This window comes from Lycorma delicatula, chromosome 7, assembly GCF_047948215.1.
Source record: "Lycorma delicatula isolate Av1 chromosome 7, ASM4794821v1, whole genome shotgun sequence".
Lineage (NCBI taxonomy): Eukaryota > Metazoa > Arthropoda > Insecta > Hemiptera > Fulgoridae > Lycorma > Lycorma delicatula.
The window spans coordinates 112804060-112819960 of NC_134461.1; the positions used below are offsets into that span (position 1 = coordinate 112804060).

General features: G+C 28.5%; 1 protein-coding gene and 1 long non-coding RNA gene across 2 annotated transcripts in view; one reads left to right on the plus strand and one right to left on the minus strand.

Moving 5' to 3' along the window:
* Positions 1-15901, minus strand: part of LOC142327665 (uncharacterized) — a 233589-nt gene that overhangs the window by 61937 nt on the left and 155751 nt on the right. The window lies entirely within an intron of this gene.
* LOC142327666 (uncharacterized) overlaps positions 1-15901 on the plus strand; it is a 57852-nt gene that overhangs the window by 18768 nt on the left and 23183 nt on the right. Inside the window, exon 2 of the long non-coding RNA XR_012757053.1 lies at positions 4338-4405. This is a non-coding gene — a long non-coding RNA (uncharacterized LOC142327666). The remainder of the gene's footprint in view (positions 1-4337; positions 4406-15901) is intronic.

Consider the following 15901-nt stretch of genomic DNA (forward strand, 5'->3'; position numbering starts at 1 on the left):
TACTAAATGTAACTTTTCCTGGAATTTTTTTTTTTACGAAAAATCCTTTTTTACTATTTCTTAACGTTACTCAATTTTCATGATAAAATACAAAAAAAATTTCTAAAAATTAAATTAACTTTTCTCATTACGCTAACCCAATTTTTTCAACCAATAGTTTTTGCATTCTTTTATTTTTTAATAACAGCTATTTCAATTAGTAATAGATATAAAATTATTTTTTTTTAATTTCATTTATTCAACAAAAACAGACTGGAAGATAGAATAAGACCACCCTAAAATGTTTTACGTTATTCTGAGATGAGAAGACAAACATGCAACTGGTGTAGAAAGATTTTTAACGTCCGAATTCCATGAACAGAGTATGTCATACAACGGTTAAAATAAAAAAATACAAGATTGTAAAATGGAGACCCTTTAAATCCCCCCAAAAAATGCAAGATGGTTGTAAAATCACATGGACAATTTTGTTATGAACAGTTGCACAAAGAGAAATATTTAACAAACACAACGGATGAAATAACTTATAATACGGAGTGTTTCCTTTTTACGATTCATGCCAATATACGGTACGGTAGTTTTTTTTCTGTCTAAGAATTTCTATTTGTATTTTTTTTTAAATTAAAATTTAGTAGGACTCCATTCAGGTTCTTACAGCTGTTTTTAATATAAATTATAATATTTATTAAAAATATTAGAGCCAACGAGAGGTTTAATGTATTGATTCGACGTCACTAAGTCTAGGCTTTGCCAAAATCTTTAAATAGATTGTTGCAAGTTGTCAAAAAAAGATATCGGTATTTATAGATAAAACTACAAAACTAATTTTATTCACCTATTTGTAGTAAACGTATTTTTAATAGAAATATAGTTTGAAATATTTGTTTTAGTTCCTTCTAACTTATCAATAAATAAGAATACATCCAAGAATTTTATCACTTAAAAAATTATTTATTTAATTTTACTTGAATATTTTTATTCGTCTATTTTTATAATTTTTTCAATAATTTTTTTAAACATTTTTACATACTTTGAAGATAACTGTAATAATAATTAACTTATATAACACTGCACCTCGCTGCGAAACACCAAAGTAAGTCAACGTTGTGTTTCTACGATTACATGAAGACTGAACTATTTTCAAACTGGAGACCGAAATTCTCAGAAATGTTATGATAAATTATTCATGATCCTTTAATTCAACGAATTATTAATTAGAATTATGAAACTATGTACCAATCGTAAAATAGTATTATTAAAATATGTAGTTTTGTAGCAGAAATAAAACCTGATTTCAGTGAAAGTAGAAAATCGGATTATTTTGAAGCTAATGAATCAATACCCAGAGATTTGTATTTCATACAATTTTTAAGATATTTTGGTGTACTACACTGAACAAACAGCGTTTTTAGAATATGATTAGAGCATTTTAGAAAATTCTTAATATTTTAAGCAAATTTTAGAATATAGTTTAACTAAACAACGGCGTTTGACAAACTGATTAGGTTTTTCTTTAAAAAAATGATTCTACAATTCGCCTGATATATATCTGTATACATTGCTTATATCAGTTCGACAAAGTACACTTAAGAGATAATGCACGTTAAAATTCGTACAAATGTATAATTTAATTAGTCTAATTACTCTTAATTAGATTGAATATCTAATTTACAAAACATACCACAAACAATACTTCTGATTGTACTTTATATTAACTTACAAAAATGAATAAGTAATTACGGCAATAAGATAACAATTAAAAGCTCTATAATAAACTTTGTACATACGTGGATTAATTGCTTCTGTTATTTAAAAAAGGAATAATTTACGTATTCAATAATATATAATGAATCCGTTTTCCCGGTTCGCAATGAACTCAGAGTAGCTTCCAACTCGTAACCGCAAACAGAATAATATCGCGTTTCTCACTACAAAACGGAATAGCACCGTAAAGCACTCTTCACTCATAAGCTCTGTTAAAATACACACACACGCGCGCGCTCACTCTCTCACCCTATCTCTCTCTGTGCGCGCGCGCACACACACAGAGAGCGAGTGAGAGAATGAGTGAGTGAAGGGGTAGTATTTATAGCGGGGTCAAAAGTTGTCCTGACTTTACAATAACTGACCCCCCATCAATCCCTTGATCATTCAACCGTTATGATCTCCAAAAAGAAAGATCTATTCCCTCAAATATTATTTAATTTCCAGAACTGCTTTGATTTCAAAATCCTTATGCTATTCTAAAAATTCAAACCATTTTTATTTTTCTCGGTTGTTATGTTTTTAATTTATTTATCTGTTTACATTCTTCCTTAATTTTTTCTCTTTCTTCTTCTAGTACTTTCAATCAATTGAAACTCCTTTATTCAACAAAATTTATTTATATTACTTTGTTTATTATAAATAAGGTATTATAACTCGGACATTTTTTATATTAATTTTTTTTTTTTTTTGTCTTCAGTCATTTGACTGGTTTGATGCAGCTCTCCAAGATTGCCTATGTAGTGCTAGTCGTTTCATTTCAGTATACCCTCTACATCCTACATCCCTAACAATTTGTTTTACATATTCCAAACGTGGCCTGCCTACACAATTTTTTCCTTCTACCTGTCCTTCCAATATCGAAGCGACTATTCCAGGATGCCTTAGTATATGGCCTATAAGTCTGTCTCTTCTTTTAACTATATTTTTCCAAATGTTTCTTTCTTCATCTATTTGCCGCAATACCTTTTCATTTGTCACTTTATCCACCCATCTGATTTTTAACATTCTCCTATAGCACCACATTTCAAAAGCTTCTAATCTTTTCTTCTCAGATACTCCGATTGTTCAAGTTTCACTTCCATATAAAGCGACACTCCAATTTATATTAATAGCGCGCATTAATTTTACTTTCAATATTACTTTTCAGCCCGAAATGTTCATTCTCACTATATTCCATAATATTTATAAATATATAGTTAAAATTTATCCTCTAGCTAACTAAATAGCCAAAAACCCTCATTTAAGCCGATACGAGAAAAATTTCGCAACAAAATTCAATTTCATTTAAAAATATAATTATTAAGCACAAAACCGCAAATGTTTGTGTCAAATCATTATTGTATTTTATAAAAAGTATTTCTCATTTATGAGATATTATTGAATATCGAACGATTATATCGTTTATTTCTCATTATAATAGATTACGTGCTTACATTGGTGACGTCATCCATTTTTAATCTACTATAGCATTAATTTTTTTCCAAGGAAGACATTTACTCAATTAGTAATTATTTCCAGAAATTTAGGTATGAACATAATATTGTTATATATAATGTTCATATTTATTATAAGTTGTTTAGATGTATTCGATTGTGAAATTTAGTTTGTAGTAAATAGCGTTTTTTAATACAACCAGGAAGTACTGGAAGCTTCCTCTTCATATAATAAATTTTTTGACGATTAGTATGATAAAATACATGCTATTGGCGAGATAGTCTGAGGTTCATATAGCTCAATTATTTATGTACGAAGCTAATATCTTGATCAAGCAGTGCATAAAACTGCCAAAATATATTACTCAATGAACAAATTCAAAGGAATGCAATTTTCTACTATATAACGGACATTTGTTATTTTCTTATGATATAACAAATATGATAAGTGATAATATAACTCTGTCGGGAATTGAAACCGCTTGAAACTGATTTACAGCGCCGTTATCCCTATACTAAATTACCAACTGAGCGTTTTTTTTGTCATGTTAATATCAAACTATTTATATAAGAGATTCTTTTCTAAATAAATAAATGTTAAGATTAGTTAAGTTAAAATGATTTTTTAAATACAAATGATTTACCTGATAGCAATCTTTCTATCTGGATATCAATTTTTTAAATACGTTACCGTAAGAACAAAGAAAGTTATGATATGAGTGTTTGTTTTTATAATCTATCTTATTACAAGACTGTAAAAATTATCGTTTTATTAAAATTCAGAGTACTTATTTGGATGATATTAAGGTAATTTGCTTAGAAGATTTATTTATTAAAATATTTTCGAATAAATTTTGCTTTATTTTTGTCCATAATTTTAACGATTTAAAATTAATTGCCTATATCTTTTATTAGCGATATGTTCATAGTCTTCCACCAACATTACAAAAAATGAACTTTTGTTATAATTCGTTTCCATAGATATTACATTTTTTAATTATTTGAGAATAAAACAAATTTAAAAATAAAACAATTTTAATGTTATGAATTTATGAAAACGTATTTTAAAGAAGTCATTAAATAATAAAATAAGAATTTAGTTATATAAGCTACTGATAAATATTTTTGTTATTGAAGGAATTTCTACGGTAGCCTACTTCTTTCTAAACGAATTTAATGTTTCTACTAAGGACATCAAGAGCAAGGTACCTCATGGTAAGGGAATTCCTTTATCCCTTAATTCCTGATTTACAAAATACATTCTTTAACATTTAAAATTTATTCCTTCAGTAACAGTGTAGTATTAATAGTAGATTGATATTTTAGTTTTTTTAATTGTAATTCTTAAAATCTGGCTTTAGCTTTTAAAAAGATTTCGCTTTTTATTTTATACACACAATTTAGTTAATAAATAATAATTTATATTTAACATAAATTAATTTTTGTGTAAAATTTTATGATTTATTTAACAATCAGCTTTTACAGATTTTGATTTGTGTCGCTATCATTTAAAATACCACAATTTAGAGATGTTACAGATTAATCTACCGATCCCCGTGGCGGAACGGTAGCGTTTCGGCCTTTCCTCCGGAGGTCCCGGGTCTAATCCCAGTCACGCATGGTATTTTTACATGCTACAAAATTTCATTTACATAACCCACGCACAAGCTTCAAGCTTATTTGATGATATAAATACAAAAAAAAAAAATAGTAAATATGATAGAATGTCAAAAGTTTTATATTTTATTATCGAAATATCTTTAACATTAATAAATTCAACTCATATTGAAATGCAATGCTTATCAATCTTTTTTTGATCATTGCAACCCAAATTTACTTGAGGGTGAAGTAGCTCATTTAAAAAGGAGAATCTATATCAAAATCCTTACAATCTATATCCCTTACAAAGTAGGATAACTGTAGCTTGGTAAAAATACATGACTAACATTTAATTTTAACTGCCATGTAGATTTTTTCTTTAACCAAAATTTAAGTTTTTATTTAAATATATTAAATTCGTTTTACATTAATATATTAAAACATTATATTTATATGTTTACTGATATTATTTCTTACAGGTATGTAACTACAACTTTTGATTTATTACAACTATATTTCTTTCAACCAATTTTTTTTAATTTATCTTTTTTTATTAATAAAATATATCTTAGTTATTATAAACATTTATTTTTTTAATTCAATGGATCTACTTATTTTTAAAAATCATTGTTTTCAAATAATAGGATAAAATAATAAATAGCACAACATAGGATTATAACTAGCTCTAGTAACGAAATTAGATTTCACTTTTTTAAATTAAAATTTTAAATACGGTCGTCATTCCACACTCTGAAACCGGATTCGGTACCTTAGATTCCACCTTGATCGTCGTTTAACGTGGGAGTACCACGTGAAAGAGAAAAGGAAGCAGGTTAAAACCAAAAATAGGTTTTATTAGTTTTTAGGTAGTAATTAGCAGTTGTGAATGTTCAATAAACTTTAGTTATATAAGATGATTATAATATATGGATATATGGCATACAACTATGGGCATGGCGTGAAAAAGTAACGTTGAGAATATACATTGGTGAGATCCATTATACAAATTATCCAATATATAATTATCCATTATCCAATATACAAATTGCCGAGATCCATTACAGAGGCACCGTTAGCCCGTTAGGCACCGTGGTTAGCTCGGAATGAGGAAATTCACGACGACTGTCTTGGATTGACGAGATTAAACGGTTGATTTAAATTACAAATAGAGATTAGTCAGTCATGTGATCTTTCTAGCAGTTAGTCTGCTACAAAATATTGAAGGTGTCCCGACGACTGAAACGCCAACACGTGCTATATTTCAGATTTCTAAGACACTTGAACTGGTTCGGTGTCTTTACTATGCAACGTCTTTACTATGTAAACGTCTTTACTATGCTTTAGTGAGTAGTCAAGTAATCTTCCTAGCAATTAGTCTTCTAGAAAACATTGAAGGTGTCCGACGACTGAAACGGCAACACGTGCTATATTTCAGATTTCTAAGACACTTGAACTGGTTCGGTGTCAGATACGTGATAAACGTCTTTACTATGCTTTAGTGAGTAGTCAAGTGATCTTTCTAGCAATTAGTCTTCTACAAAACATTGAAGGTATCCGACGACTGAAACGCCAACAAGTGCTATATTTCAGATTTCTAAGACACTTGAACTGGTTCGGTGTCAGATACGTGATAAACGTCTTTACTATGCTTTAGTGAGTAGTCAAGTGATCTTTCTAGCAATTAGTCTTCTACAAAACATTGAAGGTATCCGACGACTGAAACGCCAACAAGTGCTATATTTCAGATTTCTAAGACACTTGAATTGGTTCGGTGTCAGATATGTGATAAACGTCTTTACTATGCTTTAGTGAGTAGAGCCAAGCGCCCTTCTGTTTCTATCAGTGAACTTATGTTATTTTGTTTATCTCTATCTATTGTTTAATAATATTGTGGATTCTTTTTTGATTTGTTTTCCATTATACTGTTGTGATCTTTTGAATTTTTGTGATCCCAATGAATGAAAGTGTGTTTATTGATATACAGACTTTTATGTATATGTAATTTATTTATAGACGCTTTGTAGATGGTGTTCGCTGGACACTCCTCTTCACGTACTTTTTGTAATGCAACTTATTTGTGGTTCCTTAATCGGAACCGATTGTAGATACACGAACAGTGAGATAAAAAAAAATTACATATATAATCTTAGGATTCTAAACATCGGTATTTAGGAAAATTTAGGAATTGGTTCGTTTAAGTTAAATTGTTTAAGGCTTAAAAGCTCACATTATCGCATCTAAGAATATTCTATCGCTGTTTGGTCCCCGCTGTTAATGGACAAGATCTTGCTATAACATATTTCAGAAAGTTGATTAGAATTTTCAATGTAAAATAATCCTTAAATTATGAAATAATAATTTTTTTTAAAAGTTGGAATATGTTTAAGCCACAATATTTCGTAATTTGTTTCCATGAAACTGACCCGATGTTAATATTGTTAGTTATTCCAAGGTTAGTTACCCGTGAACAAATTCACAAAAAGTTACAAAATCAATTTGATTTCACCTAGCAAACTTCTAGCTAAAAAAAAAGAAGATTAATAACACTTTATCTTATGTAATATTGAAGATTTTTGTTTTAAACACAGCAGGGCTGATAGCTCAACTACAAATAATAAATGAAAAATTAATTCTTATAGCGTACAAAAAAGGGCAATGACTGGGATTCGAACCCTAAATAATTTGGATGAAAATCAAAGACGCTACCCCTACTTTAACGAAATACCGATCATATAGCTCCAAAATATTTGTTTTAATATTAGCACAAACCGTAAGGTAAATTTTTCAAAAAAATATATTTAACGGTTTTTGAATATTTTTATTAATTTTTACTTGTTAAATAATTTTAGAACTATTAAGATAACTGCGTAAATTTTTGGTACTCCTACCTTTTGTTTGTTTGTTTAACCTCCGGGACCACCGTTTGGTATTGCTGAAGAGGATGAGATTAATGATTTGTAACGTTTGTGAAAATGCCATATCTGACCGGGATTCGAACCCGGGACCTCCGGATGAAAGGCGGAGACGCTACTACTCGCGTCACGGAGGCCGGCGGTTGTCCTTTTTTAGAAATTAGGTTGTATGGGATTTTTTTTTAGGGATTAAGGATGAAATTTTTGTTTGAAAAATGTATAATAACGTAACTTTAAAATTGCTTAATAATTTTTTTAACGCAGATTATTTGTTTCGTATTTAATATATGTTTTAGACATTTGATTTGTTTTACGTACACTTCCTTTATATTATGATTTTTTTTTTTTAATTCAAAATTAAAATATGATTTATTATTTTATAGCTTTTCACTTTTTTTATGGAAATAAGTTTTTGAAGTGAAAAAGTTACAGGAGAAAAAATGATGCTTAATAGCTGCTAAAGTCTGTAAAGTATATACGCGTATTTCATGTTGATATTTTCACATTTTTCTTGTGAGAGTAACTAAGGTGGTTTAAAACTTTCTTTATATATATATATATATATATATATATATATATATATATATGTCACATCTTTGTTTATTTAGTGGTTTTATCTTTAAGCATAGTTTCATAAATTGCACAGTTATAAATGTTTATAAAGAGAAATATATTTAAAAGTGTTTAAAGTAAAGTTTTTAATCTTCTACCATTTTTGTTATATCTTTGCTTCGTTAAAGCAAAATTTCAAACATTCAAACACTGTTATTTTAATTAAGGAAAATAAAAGAATAATTGATTAAATGGAACGTGATCAGTTACAATTATTTATTATTTTTTTTATTAATTTATTCCGAAATCGAGTCTAAAACCATCCAAATTCAAATTAGGCATTCTACTTTGAATGCCTGCTTTAAGTTTCAAAAACTAATTGCATCATTAAAAATATTTTGAATTAGTTGAACTAATTGTGCAAAATTGTGAAAATAAATTGTAAAATTCCACAAGAGAAAAAGTTTTGAACGGATTTATACGTTTATTTGAAAAACGTTAACCATCTCTGTATTTATCCCTTCTTTCATCTGTCTTTTCGTTTCAAAAGAATTAGCCATACCGGAATTAATTGTGGACGAACTGTTATCATAACTTTTTTTTTTTAATTAGTTATGGTAAACTCAAAAAAGTTTCTATTTTCAACATTATTAGTCCAAAATAAACGATTAAATGTTTCATTTTTTATTCAATAGCAATATTAGAATATAGATTGCTAAAGAGGAAATTTAAATGATATAAATCATTTTGTTTAGTAAATTTTGATTTTTTTATCTTGCTTAAGAAAACATTTTAAAAGTTTCAAAATGCTTCATTTTATGATCTTTCACAGTTACGATGTTTTTTTTTTTTTTTTTATTTTCTTTATGCAAATGGTTCCAAGGAAGCTTGAAAGACAGACTTTATTATGTAACTTATAGTGTAAAAGGGTGTGATGCACTACGTTTTATAGCTGTTGTAGATGCGTTGAATATTTTATTTTTCTATTTTCATATAAATACAAGTAATGTAGCTTCAGGTTATAGAAGTGACCCGTTGCATTATTCCTGTTTATGAGCGGAATAAAAAGAGGTTTGTCCATATCTTCAGGGATTTAATATTATAGTAGGTAAGGTTATTAAAATATCAGTAATATTTTATTTCGTTTTTAAATTCACTCAGAACAAAATAAATTTCTGTTTTTCAGTTATGATCATTAAGTCCGCTTATGTTGTATGGGATGAGATATCGGTTAACTTTCTTATTACGTTGTATTAGTTTTTAATAATATGTAGGTTTTAATGTTTTCAAAATTCTATCATCATTTATTTATTACAGAACGAAATGTTGTGAAAGACTCAAAAAGTGATTGCATAATTGCAATTATTCTCTCATTTAAAATAAATATATTGAATAACGGGTTTTTAACGGTTCTTGGGCGTTTTTATTTAATATGTACAACTTGGAATTGTATTTATGTAAAAATAAAGAGACTGTATCAATCAATTTAAAACAGGTGGAAGGAATTTTAAAAAATAGTCAAATGAACATAGAAATAACATTAAGATGCACCCAGAGGAATTACTACCCGTAAAAAGGAGAAAAAAAATATATGACAAATTTATTTCATAATTAGTCTAACATATAGGAATGTAAAACGTTAAAAAAAATCCCTTTTGGCACCCCGGAAGGAGAAGGTAGATTTCACCGGTGCTAAGTAGGGGATAAAAAAGATTTCCTCCTTAAAGTTAAGAAAAACTTCAAATTTACTCGATACGGCAATGGCTGCATGTGAAAAAATGTTTCACATGTTTAGCATAAGACAAGCCCCATCTTCTTACGATTCCAGCAACATTTTTCCGTAAGGGTTGGTAATTTCAAAAATTGTTTCAGACAAAAGTTTTAGATAATGTTTAGAGGACTAACGACCACTTTATACCGATTCGATACTGTGCCTATTAAAGGAGGTATGAGTTTTTGGTCTTCGAAATCCCTTAAGCCAGTGGTTGGAGATATGAAAAAACTTTACTTAAATAAGTTTTAGCCATTTATCCAAAAAAAACAGTAGGAACTTTAAACGAATTCAATATTTTACTTAATAAGAAAGTTATATTTTGTCTTTTCGAAAAAGCCCCCCCATTTCCACCATCATGGTCCGATTTTGCTCATTAACGAATTTGATCGAGATTTTGGGTCGTTATATTTTATGTATAAATTTGAAAGTGATTGGTGCAAAATTACGGCAGTTATCATGTCCATATATTATATATATATATATAAACTTTTGAACTGAAGCTGCTTTTCGGGTCTGGGGGATGTGAAACGCGAAGATATGTCGAAACTTTCCGGAAGTTCTGTTAACCATCAAAACTAAACACACAATATTAAGTAGATTTCATAAGAATGCTTCCTGCTGTAATGGGGACCAAGATTCGACTTCCAGAAAATTTCAATTTCAAAATTTCAATTGTTAAACCATTCATCGGTAAATAGATTACATTTTAAAAGAAAAGATAAATACAAAAAGAAGAAAATTTAAAAAAAATATAATATGTATGGTCCCCATTACAATAGAAAGCTTTCTTATGAAATCTACTTAATATTGTGTGTTTAGTTTTGATGGTTAACAGAAACGGTAGTATTTGTGTATTTGATTTATCATTTCCTACTATTTAATAATCCCTTCTAAAAATCTTCTGTAAAATTTTTCTCTTAATTGTGCTTACAGTTAGTAAAAAAAGGGCGGTAAAACTGCACTGTAATTTACTACCCATCAGTAGAAGATATAAGTTGACCCTCATTGTAGAAAATTATATAAGGAAAATCCTATTGGCTTTATCAAATTGTTTTTGCCGCAGTATTTAATTTACAACTGGTTCCACGTTACCGCACCATAAGTAAATTTGAATATATAAAAACAATGACATGAAGATAGGGTTTCCATTGAAATCCCTTTACGAATTGTATATGAATACAGAATACATAATTACATAGTGTTGCATAAAAAAACTGATAAACATTCACGGGGATATTTTACTGATGAAAATAATGAAAAAGGTTCGTATAAACATAGGTCTGGAAACTCTTTATTTTCGATTTTCGGCTTGCGAAATACTTCGCCCAAATTTCAGCTCTTCTAATAAAAAGAATCCCTATTGTAATTTTTGGGACCCAAATCAATGAAAAAGAGTTGGTGATTTCTTATGTAATTTGAGCTGAGAAATAGGATAAAATAGATTCCAAAACTGTAACCCTAGTAGTTATTAAGATATCCGATTAAAAAAACGTCGTTGTCGAAAAACATGTTTTATTTTTAGGTTTGTAGTACAATAGCTTTGTTAAATGACTAATAAATGCAGAAGATTTAGTAACAAATCTGATAAGAGAATTAATTTCTGAGAAAATAAGTATAAATACAGCCAATAAAAAGTAAATAAAACTTTTAAAATTTGTTTTTAATGAAGCAGTATGAAATAAAAAATGGTAACAGAATAGCAAACTCAATTACATTAATTGTTCGAAATTCCACCTCTACTGAAAGTAGAGGAAAAAAAGAGAAACTAATTTTAAAGAATGATAATGAAGAATTTTTACCGGATTAACATAAGAAAAGGTTTGACAACAAAGCTTCAGTAGATGAAGCAGAGAGGTAAGAGATCAGAAAGAAACGAATAGATAAACGGAAAGAAAAATAAGGTTCCTGGCATAAAGTAAAAACAACACTTATGATGGAAAGGTAAAAGTAGATTGTATTGAAAGAGAAAGTGAAAGGAGATATCAGATTAGTCTTTTAGATTGTTTTCATTAGTTATTTTTTATCTTTTGATAACGATTTTCCACATATTTTGAACCTTTTTATTGAATAACCTGGATTATATATTTTAAAAATATTTATAGTTAAGAACTTAAAATAAGGTTAGGTATTTATTTCTTTAATGTTAAAACTCGGTTTAATATCACTTATTCATATTTAATTTCCCTGCAATGAATTTTAAATGCTCTGATTAAAACTTGGCTAACATTTTTAAATCGGATATAATTCTAAAAAGTTGGCCTAGATTAACTTAATTATATTAAAGGATTTAATATGAAGAAAATAGTCTAAATTTATTATATTGTTGTGTTGAAATTTTCATACAATAATTAATCGAACTTTTTTTATAACGAATTAATGAAATTAGAAATTTTAAAACAATAAATAATATTATTAAGGTAAATTATTAATACTTAAACGGATAAGTGAGTGATGTTAAATCCGTTATTTATGGAAATAAATAATAATTAGCTTAAAAGAAACAACTATTCAGTAATTTCTATTACAGGAATTGGCATACTTGCAAGTTAAAGTTTTCTTTTAGAATAAGTTTTGTAGTCTTCCCTTTGGGAAGACGCACTCATCACTAGACTAACCTGGTGGGTTCCCTATGGTTACCATGGTTAAATTTCAAAACGCGATACTACTGAAATTTATTGGATCTGTTTGCTGATTATTATGTGTGAGAAGTATCAGAGAACGGTCAATGGAGTGTGAATGACGGAGCATTCCGGATCACCTCTGATAAAAATTTAAAAAAAAATTTTAAAGTTTATTGAACATCTCATTTTGAATTGCTTCAAAGTATTGTTTTGTAAGTAACTATTTAGCTTATGAGTGTTAGTGTTACACAATAAGCATGTCCACATTCTACAAATATTTGGATTATGAGTATTAAAGTATTGTACAAAACCGCGTGTCCACATTCTACTGTTGTGAAATGTCATTTGCTAGGAAATTAGAGTAGATTTACTTTGTCATTCACTACACCATTCGGACTAAATATTCATGACGTTTTAACACAGAAATTTATGAAAATATTTCGTTGCAAGCAACCTCGAAAGTATTTTGAAGCTCTTTGATTGATAAGACTAAATTTTTAATTCAATTTTAGCGGTAATTACCAAGAGAAGCAGTCTAATTGTTAAGATAATAAAACTATAAACTTTACTGCTAAGATCGCACTATAATTTCTATGTTCAGTACTGCTGATCTTTCTTAGCTTCATTCTTTTATCACTTTTTGACGCGTTTCGGAACGATTCCATTGTCAAAAATTGAGTACAATAAATTTTAACAATGGAAAGTTTCCGAAACGCGTCAACAAGTGATAAAAGAATGAAGGTAAGAAAGGTAAGCAGTACTCAGTATAGAAAAGATGTTTATAATTGAAAAGTTTTTAAAATAGTCCTCATACAATTTCATATGAAGGTGGTACGAATACTTGACGCAGATATGCGTGTAAACCCGCCGGGTTGGTCTAATAATGAACTCGTCATCGCAAATCAGCTGATTTCGAAGTCGAGAGTTCTAAGGTTCAAATCCTAGTAAAGGCACTTTTATACGAGGAGATATCAATGTTCTTTGGTGGTTGGGATTGAATTAACCCCTCATCCCAGGAATGGTTGACCAGAAGCTATAAAAGACTACACTTCAGTTAAATTCATACATATTGTCTTCATTCATCCTCAGAAGTAATACCTTAGGGTGGTTCTGTAGGCTAAACAGCAAAAGAAAGATATGCGTATAAATGTACTTTAATTTCTTTCATAATAGTAGTTTTTTTATTTAATATAATACTTCTTAATGTTATTTTGTTCAAAGTTATAATGTTTTGTTCAAAGTAGTCTTTAAAAAAATGTTTATTTTCTTTAATCTGAGACTCTTTCAAATAAAGAAATTAAAGAGACGTGCTTTAGAGCAGAAAAGGGTTCTTTTCAATTAACTGGACTACTTAAGTGCGTGCTACTTCTGCGTTAGGGTACCTAATTTATCTTTGTTTTTAGGATAAAATGGCTTCGTACAAGGTTTAGTTATCTAAAGTTTTTCTCCTATCGTTTCATTTAAATTACTTGAACGTTTTACAAATCATAAGTATTCTATATTTATTTTTTTATTTATTTATTAAATGCCACAAATTTTAATACGTTTACAGAAAGTTCAATAACTTACGAAAGATACAATGTTAGTTGCCACTAACCGGCAGATGAACAAAACAACCCTTGTTCGCCGGTGGTAGTAATCTTTTATTATATTTTTTGCAATTTATTTTATTACTTATTTATCGTACTAGAGACTTCCAACAACTTACAATTATAAACTTTGAAGCAGGAAATTTATATACAGCATTAGATTGACAACTAATTTTAACTCATTACACAAATTAAAAGTATCGGATACATTGATAAATAAATATCAATACAACATTGAATAATAGAAACATTTATAATAATAGTAAACATTTCTGGATTTTTATAACTATTAGATTATATTAACAATAATTCATTCCTCCCTTTAACAATAAACTTACGGATTTAAGTTAAATTAATGATAATAATTAATAAGTAGGATAATTAACCTAATATATTAAAGAGTTTTAAGCTGTTATTAATTTAAAAAAAAGTTCGATTATTCATTTTCTTTGATCAACGTTAAGATAACATTTTTATTGCTTCTCTCCTGAGTAAGGTGACAAGGGATCGTATTAATAAGCTTGGTGCTGATATATTTTATGTGGTTGTGGTAGTTATGTTAGAAAATTCAGTCTTATACGTCTTCTAAGGTTATATAAATCATTCCAGCTCTCCACTTCGATATTGTTCCTATATCTATAAAGATATCTTAATAAATTTTTAATGTAAACCTGTCTGACCGCCATCACATTAAAATCTCTAAAAATATTTGCACCAGCGTATAATCTAGGCTTATTTAAAATTGTTTTTATGATTTTTTTGGGGTACTAGATAGTTTATCGATATTCCAATCATAAGTTCCACCCCGACAGGCAATGTCGGATTGCAATATTAGATTTACCAATGCATAATATAAAGTTTTTAATTCTTGTAGAATGAATAGTAAGTAGTTTTGAAGCCTTGTAGAAGGAGTAAGAGGAAAATTGTAACGTATCGAAAGTAAAGCATATATGAGGCTCCCATTTAAGATTTAGATTTATCACTACTCCTAGATACTTCGTATCGGTGGTATCATTGCATTGGCATGTATCTACAAGTATTAAATAACGGTAAGCCACAGTTCGAGTGGAGTTTTAAATTTACATCAATTGGAAGTTGGGCAAGTGTGCCAGGAAAGAACGCCTTATATTTAATTTTGAAGACATTGAATTATTATCTCGTTGAATTAAAACTCGTTGAATTATTATCTAACCATTTCTAGAGAGCAAACTGCACGCCAGGAAATATAATTGCAAATCAATGCCATATCATCGGCAAAAAAAAACAATTTTTGTTGTTTTAGTTTTAACATATAGTACGAATAAAATGGAGGATAGAACTGTTCTTGTGGCAACCCATACTCACCTAATATTAATGATTTTTTGATCGCGTTCATTAATTATTGTTTGATATCGGAGATAGGTTACGAACAAATGCAGTGTTGATTCCATATCTTTCTAATTTGGTTAAAAAATTGTGGTGAGGAACAGCGTTTAAATGCTTTGACTAAATCTAAAAAAATCACGTATTCTTTCTTTCATTAAAACTGCAAGAGATTTCATTCGAGAAATAAATTGAGTATCTTCAGTGTTTTTATTATTCTGAAATCAGAATTTATTCTCTGCAATAATATTATTTTTAAGGATAAAATTCACAAGCCTAGTTTTACTTAACT